Genomic DNA, 12,509 nt, shown 5'->3' on the forward strand with positions numbered 1-12,509 from the left:
GTTTGACATTCCTCAAGCCTGTTATTATTTGCTTTCTATGTCTGGGTTTCCTTGCGCATGAATGGTGCTGTATAAATAAACCGGCCGTGCCTTAATTAATCTCAGAGTCAAACTTGTAAAACTTGAAACATCCACCTAAGAAACAATGGTTGTGAACCAACCCCAGAGAGACATAAAAGACTCGGTAAGTTGTTTGTGAAACCTGCAGCTTCATGGAGAACATGTCCATGAATACTGGAGTCCCCTCCTCTTCTTCTGCTGTCCAGTGTGATTATCTCAGCAGCTGACAGCGCTGTCAGGAGCTGCACACATTAGAAATATTACATCAGTGGGTTTAAACTGTGACCAGAAGGAAGATTTCCTGCTTCTTTGATCACTTGGCTGTTAGATGTTGGAAAGACGCAGTTCTTGTATAATCCTCCTAATTTATGTGTCTTACAGGCTAATTATTTCCCAGGATCAGGTTCACCGACTTTAAGCTGGAGGCGTTTTGACATCATCTCAGAGCTGGTAGAGATTTACCAAAATCAACCTTTCAACTGATCACCTCTAATAGTTCTCTTCACAGAAAACTTGGCTGCTTTCCACTCTGTGTTATTAAAGGTCTGTAAAAACCTTCTGATCGAGGATCCATTTATTTGTTTTCTCCTTCTAAGCACACTAAAAACAACATGGTGGCTACATCATCAGGGGTGGACTACAGACAAAAGGTCTATTTGCTCACCGACTGCTTGAGAATATTTTCCAACCATAAAACTGCCAATTTCTGCTTGAACTGGTGAAGACTCTCAGTCATCCAGGACGTAGTAAACCCAAAACGGTGAAACAACTGGACTTCACTTCTTGTAGCTGAAGACGTCTCGCCCTTCATCCGAACAGCTACTGAGGAAGACGTTTCAAGCATTCAAGCTGTTTGGGATGTACATCTAAATTCACATGCAGATTAGACTCCCCTAACAGAACAACGCCTGCTTCAGTCGAACTCATGGTACACCTGCGTGACAGCCAGGCCAATATTGCAGTGCTGGCCTTGTGCTAGCATAAACTGAGAACAGGCTGAGCTAAGATAAACTAAACTGTCCTAAAATACATATTAGTGAGGCCCCGCCCTCACCAATTGGTCGCCATGAGGCCCCATCCACACTGACTAATGTTCTCCAGGAGGAACAACAGATTCTTCTCAAGTACTGAACAAGTTTCTCCTGCATGTCTACATGACAATCTGAGGTTGTTGAAGGAACATACTTCATGAAAACTCAGTCATGGTTTGTGCATTAAACACAACAAGTACATTATCTATATATTTCTATATATATTTATGTTATTTATGTGACTTTAAAAGCAGTGTGGTTGTTAGTACCAGACAGGGTAGGTCTGAGTATTTCAGAACCTGCAGATTGACTGGTATTTTTACTTAGAACCATCTCTCAGGATTACACTAAATGGACTAAAGAGGAAATATCGCGTGAGCAGCAGCTGTGGATGAAAGTACCAGGTTGAGGTCAGAGGAACATGGGCAGACTGGTTCCAACCAAAGTATGCAGAACATCATCTCTGAACACAGGTGAACACATCAGGTGTGGAACCTCGAAGCGGGTCGCTACAGCAGCAGAAGATCTGCAATAATGTAGTTGAAGCCTTAAAGAACTAGTAAATCCCAAAATTATTTATACCCCTGGCAGACTGATAAACTTAATTTAACAGAGAACTTTGTTTCTGTTAGGAAAAGACAAAAGCATCTCTCAGAAGATGGATTAGAAGGCCTCCTTACCATCACCCTAATCTACAGCTCCCTCCAGAGATTCTTGGTCATATTCAAGCCGGTACTCTCGCTACAAAACATTAACATTACTTCTAGTCACAGTAAAAAGTTACTTTAAATAGAAATCTGTCTGGGGTATGAATCGTTTTGGGCTCAACTGTGGATGATTAGTGCAAAATAAATGACCTGAATGCTTGCAGGGTTCACTTGATTGTCTTATTGGCCCAATATTTAGACCACAGCATAGAAAGACTTTCCTCTTCATGTTTTATTGGTGGAAACTGTTTCTCACATGTTGAAGTTTTTCCCTCTTCATTTCTCAAATCTTCAGTATTTATTTTGATGGTTTCTTTTAATCCAAGCAGGTTTTAAGGCCACTTATGTTTTAATGTTTCCTGTGTGAGGACTGTTAGGAATATGAAATATTATTATGGAGTAAAGAAAGCAGGGTGGACCAGCTTTGCTTCCTCCCTTCCTTCCATCTCTCCATGCTTCTCCTGACTGACCTCAGTGTCGTCAAGCAATAAACACACCAACACGTGAAACCTGACAAGTGAAAGTACAACATGGCCTGGAAACTAATGCGAGCAGACCGCTCTGACTGCACAGAGAAGTGGAGCAGAACGTCGAGGAGAAACTCACCTCCTTCTGCTCGTCTGGGCTGTCAGCAGGTGTTCTCCTCTCTGACAGGACGGGGAGGAAGAAGAAGATCAAGGATTGGATCAGACACTGCAAACGTTGCTCCCATTTCCAAATCCACTAAAACTTCTGCTCACACTGACATGTTTTTCCTGTCTGCCTGAGGAGGAGGAGGAAGAAGAAGTTTTCCACAGAACGGACTTTCCGACACCTCCTCCCTCCCTCCTCTTCCTCTCAGGTTAACGGCGTCCCAGAGTTCAGCAGTGCCGCAGCCGCCGCTGCTGCTGAGACCATCTGTTGCAACATGTCTGCATGCCTCCCCCTCCACCCTCACTCCTCCTCCTCCTCAGGAGGAAGGAGGGACCTTGATCTGCCCGTGAGCCAATGAGGAGGTGCAGCTCCTCTCTCTGACTGAAGGGGAGGTCCAGAAAACGGGACAAAATGAAACAAATACTGTGGGGAGGACATTCAGGGAGGGGGACGCTTTACTGCCAGTGCAGCTAAACACAGACACAATGTCCACATTTTGTCATAAAATGTTGTAGCATGTTCACACAGCCAATCAAAACGAGTATTTATTGGCCAATAGGGTCATGTGACATGAGTCATGTTTCCTTACATTAATCAATACAGGCAGCTCATGCATGAGGTGTCTAACCAGAAGGTTTTACTGAGTGATGAAAGGGAGAAAATTACAGGTTCCTCTGGGTTAGTTTGAGCCTCTCCACATCTACATCTTCTGCTAGTGGTTCTGATTCAGTTAAACAGATCCAGCAGACGCTGCCGAATCTAAAGAGCATGCATCCTAACCTCAATTTATTTCCAGAAATATTTTAAAAGTCAGTCAGTCATTTCTACCGCTTATTCCATAGTGGGTCGCAGGGGAGCTGGTGCCTATCTCCAGCAGTCTATGGATGAGAGGCAGGGTACACCCTGGACAGATCGCCAGTCCATCGCAGGGCAACACACAAACAACCAAGCACTCATTCATACACCTAAGGGCAATTTAGAGAGACCAATTAACCTAACAGGCATGTCTTTGGACTGTGGGAGGAAGCCGGAGTACCCGGTGAGAACCCACGCATGCACGGGGAGAACATGCAAACTCCATGCAGACAGACCCCAGGCTGGGAATCGAACCCAGGACTTTCTTGCTGCAAGGCAACAGTGCTACCAACTGCGCCACCGTGCAAAAAAAAAAAAAAAACACAAACACAATGCAGCCAAAAGTTCTTCTGCCACGTCCCTCAAAACCCCCAACGTCCATCTACGGTTAGTTTTCTCAAAATATTCAGTTTACCCTAAAGAAGTTACTTCTAGCTTGTGCTGCACACATGGTTGTGAGACAGGAAGCTAAAATACGGATATAAGCTGTCCTTCATTTGGCTCAAACACTGAGAAAATAAAAGACTTTGCTGCAGTTTCTTATTATAGAGAGTCAACGTTCAGGCTTGGAGAGAAGGATTGGTGACTTAAAGGGGACCTATTATGCAAAACTCCTTTTTGATTGTTTTTATACTTCCATTTGGGTCTCTATTGCTTCTACCAACAGTCCAAACGCAAAAACAAATCATTCAGCTGTTTTTTGGCTACAAATTAATGTTTTATTTTTTCTAGAAAACGCATGGTTCAAAAGCTGTTTAATTGTGACGTCACAATTACGCTGGCACCCAGCAACATTACCTGAGTCGCACCCCTGACTAGCAAATGAAGCAGAGCTCCGCCCACTTCCAGTAAAGGATCACGTCCCACCGGCTGGTTTTACCTTACAGGTGCTTTACAATGGCTGCCCTCAAAGGCAGATGTTCTGTTGTTGGCTGCAAAGACCCACATGTGGGCAATGTTCCAGTCACATTGCTGAAGACAGTACTAGTTTGCATGAATCACTTCACCATGGACTGCTTTGAGAACTCGCATCAGAGCATGTCATGATTTACAGAAAAACTGAAGAAAAATGGCAAATCTGCGTAAATGTGCTTACTTATTGCTGTGTCTTATAAGTTTCTGTTTGTTTTTCATGTACTACATAAAAGTGACAGAGACCTAAAACATCTCATTCTGAAAGTAGCTCAAAAAAGGGGGAACTGAGGAGGTGAAATCTCATTAACTCATTAATTATAATAGGTCACCTTTAATTTAACAAAGCCAAAACTTTCATGAACATGAGTGAACATTTTGTACCGACAAAGTAAACAATACATTTTCCTAGGTGAAAAACTGAAAATAGCACAAACCGACAACAGCAGCCACCTCAGAGGTCTGCTGACTCATTTCCAAAGTCATCTGTTGTAGACGTGACATGAACTGGGTTTTGTTCTCATCTCTCCGATTTGGGTGGTTTCTTCACTTAATGATTATTGCTTCATATTCCTGGAACAAAGTGATTCCAGTGGAGAAACAGGGAATCCATCCTGACCAAAAGACTTTCACCATTTCACCAAAACAATCCATTTGTGTTAACATCAGCAGGTAGTTGCACCCTGCTGTTATATATCCTACATTTTAATCCATACACACAGAGCCGTTCTGCATAAGAGGACGTGTCTGCAAAGCCTCTTGTTTAAGAAAAGTTTTTTAATCATTTACTTGCTTTGAAAAACTGTGAAAAGAGAAATTATTATTGTTTTCTACCTTCAATATTATTCAATTTTCTGACAACAAAATATGATGAAATTTTGACTTTAATGTTACATCTCCTGCAATATCACCCAACAACTCTCTTCTTCTCTGTATGTCTGTGGTTTTAATATTTTCTCTGTGCATGGCTGGTTATACTGCAGCATGCGGAGACCAGTGCTGAGTCTAAGGGTTTTTTTTATGTCTTTTTTAATTTTATGTCTGTTAGGTTCATGCTTTCTGCTGTTGAAACTGACTGACAAATTAATGTTTGAACTCTCAACCCACAGTCAGAATCACAAGCCTCTTCCAATGTAATGTTTGAGGGCTACAGATGAAAGTTAAGGAACCAATGATCTAAACAAATCTGGATAAGTTTGTCCTGACCATGCAAACACATACTGCCAAACAGGTTGCCAAAGTAACCATAGTGAAGAAAATGTGTTGTTATTTTAAAGAGCCACAATTTTATTTCTATTTTTAGGTTTTAAACTAAAGAAAAACATGAAACTTGCAGAAAGATGATGGATACATTTTCTTCTTTAGGATGTTGATATTTGTGAAAAATAAAAAAAACAAAAAGAACAAAGTTTTCAACCTAATGACAAGAAAAATAAAAAACTTTACCGGTACTTTTATGTCCTTTTTCCACCGGCTCCACTCCACTCGACCCGCTTTGCTGCTATCCGCACTTTGATGAAGTCTGGTTTTCAGCTAAGATTTTAATTTTAAAGGTAAGTTATTGACTGCTCATAAGGTTCCAACAGAGCCCACCGTAACTATCCATTTAATATTAACTGTATTCAGTTTTCCATCTAAGCTATTTTATTCATTTAAAGCTCCAATCTGAGGAAGTCCTCAGCAGAGAACGCTCAATCCTCCATGATTTCTGCTTTTCAACATGTTTGGAGACAGCCTAACAATTAATTTAACTTTATTTAAGTTTACTTCATGAGATGTTTGAAAAACCAACATGACTCCATGTCATCTCCGGTTGGCTGTTTAATTAGCCAGTACTGACAGGACTGCTCAGAAATGAGATCTAATTTTCATACTTCCAGCAGACAGAAACTCGTACCTACACTCAGAACAGAACCAGGATCTGTAACAGAAACCAGAGCACTGCGTCACACTGTGTCTCTGAAAAAACAAGCAGTAGACCTGAAAACTGTGATCTGTGCAGTGAGTCACCTCTTTACTCCAGGAGTGCACCTCTCTAACCATCAGCAGGAACATAAAAGCACATGGATCAACTTGCTGCTGCAATCACATGTGCTGGTTTCTGCAGAATTCAGCATAGCTCGTAGTTTTGGCCCATGAACTGCACCGGCTGGGAGAGATCTGGACAGGGAGAAGAGGAGCAGGGGAAAAAATGGCGAGAGAACAGAGCGGGATGAAGAGGAGGTGGAGTGCAGATAGTAATGGAGCTGCTGGCAGAGTTCCTGGTTGTTCGTGGGTATTCATGTAGCTGGTGGGTTTAGTTAAATGGAGCGAACAGAGGGGAGGATGGAGGGAGAGGGGGAGGAGACGGGTGCCGAGTTTCAGCTGAACAAGAGGTCTACTTGTGCCCTTCTCTGCTGAAGCACCATGAAGCACCACCCAGACATGTTGAACAGTGAGTCTGAATCCACTGAATTAAATTAGGCTGTAAATGTGTTTCTAAATGTCACAGAGACAAGCCTGAGAGTTCAGGAGGTAGAAACTGCTGCTGTCACAGGTTCAGAACCAGCAGGCAGCAGAGTTTAAAGCAGAGCAACTGGCATTTAAAAATACTAAAACTACACAAAAATCGACTTTTCTGCATCTTGCTGGAATATTCGGAGTAGTTCTCTGCAGGCTCAAAGCCACCAGGGGACTTCTTTCTGATCAGAAGTTATGACTCATCTAGTCTTGATGTATTTATGGAGGATTAAGGGGCAATACAAAGATTTAAGTCTGAATAACATCCTCCAGTGATGGATTTCTGAGACGGCACAATGAAGGTCACAGTTAGAACTCTGGCTGGTTTATTTGAAAGGTCCAGTTAAGTTGGGGAGGTGTGAGAAAGCAAATTCTGGTCCACTTAACAAATGGGTGTCGGTCCGCTTCGAGTGAACCAAATGCAGGAAACAAACTACAATGCAGGGCACTGTGGGTAAACACAGCCAGAGGGTGAGCTAAAAGTTTTGATTGGATGGAAGTTTATCAGAACTTCTGGTACGTACTCACAAGAACAGTTTTCAAGCTACTCAGCAGGAAAACTGAGGCAGTGGGAATGTCTTGTCTTATTAATTTAATGTCTGTTTGCTGTGAGTGATTGAAACCAAAGTGAAATTATTTGGTTGTGAATACAAACTTGGCCATTAAAGCTGATTCTGATTCAACAATATGTGAAAATACACGACCTGCTGAAAGGAAATAGCAGTTCCCTTGATATGAAGAACTACAAAACGCGCCATTCTTACTCTCAGAACCGCCTCAGGTGAAAAGGGGAACACGTGATTCAGAAGGTCCGGTTCGTTTAACAAACTGATGTAACAGATTACAGATTCTACCGGACTATTAAGTTTGAAAACAACCTAAAACTGTACTGATGCCTGCTGTAGGTTAGAGGTAGGTGGAGCTGTGCTAAAAAAGTAAAAATACAAAGTTCAGCTGACTCAAATATTTCTGTCGCTTGGTCAGTACCTGGAGGTACCCTAACCCCTAACCCTAACACGGCTGGATGGGATTCTCACTGAGATGCTGAAGTCTCTAGATTGTTTTGGGTTGTGATGGTTGACACGGGCCGAACCTGGTAGGGTGCCAGGTTGGGGTAGGGGGCCGTTAACAAAGGCCGATGAGTTTGTTTGTTGGGTAAAACCCCTTTTCCTCGGGTCTCTGTGCTCCTGTTTGTTAGGAGGACTCCATCAGAGTTCATTCGGTCATTTTCTGACTCAGAATCGACTGATGAAAGAAGTAATGTATGTATGTCACCAGTTCCTCTGTGTGGTTTGATTATTGTTACACTGGCTTTTATTTTCCCATAAATACATCAACTTCTGCTGCTTATGAACTGTCTGGTCTGCCGATTATACATGAGAAGACAGACTGCAGCTTAGCCTTGGGTTTTGGAGTTGGACAGGTTAAAATAACTCCTACTGTTGGATTATGAGGGGGATTGCTGTAAAGTTCATTGTTTTTATCCTGCGGTTTTATAGACGCTCAGAGGTTGAACAATAAACAGATTCTAAATGTAACCTTGTTTATCATGCCTCCAGATACAAACCAAATACAGGGGTTGGACAATGAAACAGAAACACCTGTTATTTTAGTGTGGGAGGTTTCATGGCTAAATTGGACCAGCCTGGTAACCAGTCTTCATTGATTGCACATTGCACCAGTAAGAGCAGAGTGTGAAGGTTCAATTAGCAGGGTAAGAGCACAGTTTTTCTCAAAATATTGAAATGCACACAACATTATGGGTGACATACCAGAGTTCAAAAGAGGACAAATTGTTGGTGCACGTCTTGCTGGCGCATCTGTGACCAAGACAGCAAGTCTTTGTGATGTATCAAGAGCCACGGTATCCAGGGTAATGTCAGCATACCACCAAGAAGGACGAACCACATCCAACAGGATTAACTGTGGACGCAAGAGGAAGCTGTCTGAAAGGGATGTTCGGGTGCTAACCCGGATTGTATCCAAAAAACATAAAACCACGGCTGCCCAAATCACGGCAGAATTAAATGTTCACCTCAACTCTCCTGTTTCCACCAGAACTGTCCGTCAGGAGCTCCACAGGGTCAATATACACGGCCGAGCTGCTATAGCCAAACCTTTGGTCACTCATGCCAATGCCAAACGTCGATTTCAACGGTGCAAGGAGCGCAAATCTTGGGCTGTGGACAATGTGAAACATGTATTGTTCTCTGATGAGTCCACCTTTACGGTTTTCACCACATCCAGGAGAGTTACGGTGTGGAGAAGCCCCAAAGAAGCGTACCACCCAGACTGTTGCATGCCCAGAGTGAAGCATGGGGGTGGATCAGTGATGGTTTGGGCTGCCATATCATGGCATTCCCTTGGCCCAATACTTGTGCTAGATGGGCGCGTCACTGCCAAGGACTACCGAACCATTCTTGAGGACCATGTGCATCCAATGGTTCAAACATTGTATCCTGAAGGCGGTGCCGTGTATCAGGATGACAATGCACCAATACACACAGCAAGACTGGTGAAAGATTGGTTTGATGAACATGAAAGTGAAGTTGAACATCTCCCATGGCCTGCACAGTCACCAGATCTAAATATTATTGAGCCACTTTGGGGTGTTTTGGAGGAGAGAGTCAGGAAACGTTTTCCTCCACCAGTATCACGTAGTGACCTGGCCACTATCCTGCAAGAAGAATGGCTTAAAATCCCTCTGACCACTGTGCAGGACTTGTATATGTCATTACCAAGACGAATTGACGCTGTATTGGCCGCAAAAGGAGGCCCTACACCATACTAATAAATTATTGTGGTCTAAAACCAGGTGTTTCAGTTTCAGTTGTCCAACCGCTGTATATTGAGATTGTATACTTGGGTCATAAAAGAGCCAGTTCTCACAATCTGAGGAAAAGGTTCTGAACCAGAAAAAGATGGAAAGCTTCCTCTGGGTTGGGCCAGACACCATGCCTTCAGGAGAACAGATGTGGGTCCTGGCAGAAAAAACATGAGTGTGGATACAAGTGGCTGAACAAACCCACTGAAAGGAGACCCAGAGCAGAACCAGAACCATCCCTGTAGTGACTATCCTATTTGTTTTGTGGAAGGACTTGGGATTCCCCAGGAGGAACTGTAGAGTTTTACTGGGAAGTGTGATAGATTTCCCTCCCGGACCTGTTTACATCTGTAGCACCGTGACTTACAGGCATAAAAGTCGGCTGTCAGAACACCAAAATAAACGGCCCACTCAAGAGTTTCCAGTTTTCTTTAAAGCCATATCAAATTATCTAAATCTTCTGAAAACCTCTGTACTTCGGTGTTGACCTAAAATGTGGGATGTTGGCTACAGACATAAAGATGTTTTGTTGGAGCAGAACTGGACACTGAGCTCTTTTAATAGATGTCATCTGGGTTTGACTGGTTGGAATTAGTGGCCAGATGTGTCTCATTGAGCATTTAATGTTCAGCTATATCTGTTCTCTGGTAGTTTCTCTTCTAAATGTTTGTTGGCTGCAGGATTCCTCAAGACTCCTGACTGTTTAGAATGAGATGCTGATGGCTGAAATATTTCCAAGCGAAGGATCTCAGAGCTGTGAAAACATTCCTGGGTCTCAGCTCTGTCAGGAACATGAAACAGCTGCTGGTTTGTAGAGACCAGACGAAGGCGGAGGCCGTTTGAGACACGTTTAGTCAACTCAGTCCTGCAGAGACTCAGAGAAACTTCAGAAGGAAACTATCCAAGTCAAGTTCTCCTTGACCTCTCACCTCAGGGTGTTTTAGCAGAAAACAAGACAATGGCTTCATGGACCAAAGAGATTCTTTTTGTTTTTGATTCAGTGAAGATGTCGGGTAACATGTAATTGGAATAATCATGACTTGCAGAAGAATGCTGAGTTTTCAGTTTTATTTGCTGACTAGAGTGGAGGAAAGTGAAAACCTGTGATTCCTTTTTCTGCAGAAGCAAAGAGGTTCAGCTGATCTCCAACTTGAGAAAAAATGTGTGAGAAAAATCAATGAATAGACAAAACATTTCTCAAAGATATTTGCATATTCCTCCTAGTAACCAAACTCGGTTCTTTCCAGAGCGACTGAACTCTTATGACCCGGGATGAGGGCTGAGACGTAGATGGACGATTAGGTTTTCACCATATCAGACCAGAACCTCCACCTCGAACTGCAGAAACCTGAAGGAATTTTAGTAAGCAGACCGACCCTGCACAGCCGTGGTCCCTGATGCCTCAGACTGAACTGAATCCTGAACCATCATCCATCAACAGCTGATGGAACCACATGGAGCAGGAATCACTGTGGGAAACCTCTGTCCAGCTCCACAACACAGAGAGATTCACAAGCTCAGCTGTGCAGATCAGAAGCCTGATGCCAACCTTCACTGGTGATGACCACCTCTCTGCTTCTGGAGGAATCTGGGATGGACCGTCACACACAGGAGACTGTGGTCAGACGGATCAGTACTTCAGATGTTTGCTGGAATTAATGGAACAAAGAGGAAAAGGATTTCCTTTCATTTCTTATCAATTATTTTATCATTAATTTTTCATTTTTATCCTTTTTATTATCATCTTATCATTTTAAATATTCATATTTTTTATTTTTAATTCTTTGTTAATAATTTAATTTCCTTATGCCACTGTAATGTAATTTTCCTATTTATCTCTTTTTGTTTTTTCATGTACAGCACTTTGAATTGTCTTGCTACTGAAATGTACTTTAAATAAACTTGCCTGGCCTTTAAACTAATTTGGATCCTAACTGGATTTAACTGGACAGTACTCTCTGTAAAACCCCCTTTTTGGTATCGCCTCAATGAACAGATCTGATACTAACTTAAATGTAAAATTCAGTTCTAGCTTTAAAGATTTACACTGTGGAAGAAGAAACACTGTTCAAAATGAATCTACACACTACATTGCTGCTTGACCTGTAGCTCCACTTACGTTCGAAACACTATACAAGCACGGAGCTGTCGGTGTGGGTATATCCCATCTGGAAATGTCTTTGAATGACTCCGACACATGCAAACGCCTCCCCTGAGGGTCTTCAAACAGTAAATCACCCTGGGAAAGCAGTCGGCCAGCTGTTACAGCCATGCAGGAGAAAGGATGGAAGTTAAATCATCAACAGATCTACTGGTATTTATTCAGCAGTACCTCAGCTCTAACACTGTTAGAGATGGAAAAACCCAACATTATCTGTGCTGTTTGGGTATTTCAGAAATGTCTGAGCTCTTATTATTTTATAGGTTCTGGTAACTGTAACTAGATCCAGTATGTTACCAATATAACAGAACATATAAAAACAGCACCTCAGACAACATGTTCTTGGTCATCGAACTGACCCTCAGTTGACCATCAGTGAGATCAGAGACTGGCCACAGAAAGGAGGAGGCAACAACTACTAAAGAACAGATTGGGTTACTGGGCTAACTATCTAACAAGAGGATAAAAGTACCTGAGATCCAAAACACACCAGTTCAGTTCTTGTCGATCTTGGAGCGGGTCTGTAGCCAGCTCCTCCATGGTTCTGTAGAAGCAAAGAACCGGGTTGTTTTTTTCCACAGAAAGCATGCTCATCAGAGCTAAAACCATCTCTTCCAGTGGGTTTCATCCTCTTTCTGTAGTTTTCTGGGTCTGAGTGTAGCCCAAGTACAGTCCCGGAGAGCTACTATCCTGCAGCTTTTACATGCATCCTGTCATGATCCAAAACTGTTTGTGTTTTTGTTCTTACTTGTGTTTGTCTTTAGATCATTGTAGTGTTATTAGGGTTCATATTAGTGCATTCCTTTGTGTTGATAGTAGCTGTCCTC

At 42.6% G+C, this 12,509-nt stretch overlaps 1 protein-coding gene and 1 long non-coding RNA gene across 9 annotated transcripts in view; one reads left to right on the plus strand and one right to left on the minus strand.

Annotated features, from left to right (window-relative positions):
* Positions 1–2,712, minus strand: part of LOC124870379 (extracellular sulfatase Sulf-2-like) — an 88,708-nt gene extending 85,996 nt beyond the window's left edge. For 6 of the 8 annotated variants that reach the window (XR_007038761.1, XM_047369033.1, XM_047369040.1 and 3 more), the window contains exon 1: positions 2,405–2,711. The gene's annotated coding sequence lies outside the window, so the exon portion shown is untranslated. Of the gene's footprint in view, positions 1–2,404 lie in introns of all 8 variants that reach the window. The other 2 variants (XM_047369083.1, XM_047369063.1) reach the window with 2 other exon arrangements.
* A 3,526-nt stretch (positions 2,713–6,238) lies between these two features.
* On the plus strand, positions 6,239–11,293 carry LOC124875722. Its single transcript, XR_007040107.1, has 3 exons — positions 6,239–6,632; positions 10,644–10,683; positions 10,769–11,293. It is a non-coding gene; the product is annotated as an uncharacterized LOC124875722 (long non-coding RNA).
* Positions 11,294–12,509: the final 1,216 nt, after the last annotated feature.

Source organism: Girardinichthys multiradiatus, chromosome 1 (assembly GCF_021462225.1).
Source record: "Girardinichthys multiradiatus isolate DD_20200921_A chromosome 1, DD_fGirMul_XY1, whole genome shotgun sequence".
Classification (NCBI taxonomy): domain Eukaryota; kingdom Metazoa; phylum Chordata; class Actinopteri; order Cyprinodontiformes; family Goodeidae; genus Girardinichthys; species Girardinichthys multiradiatus.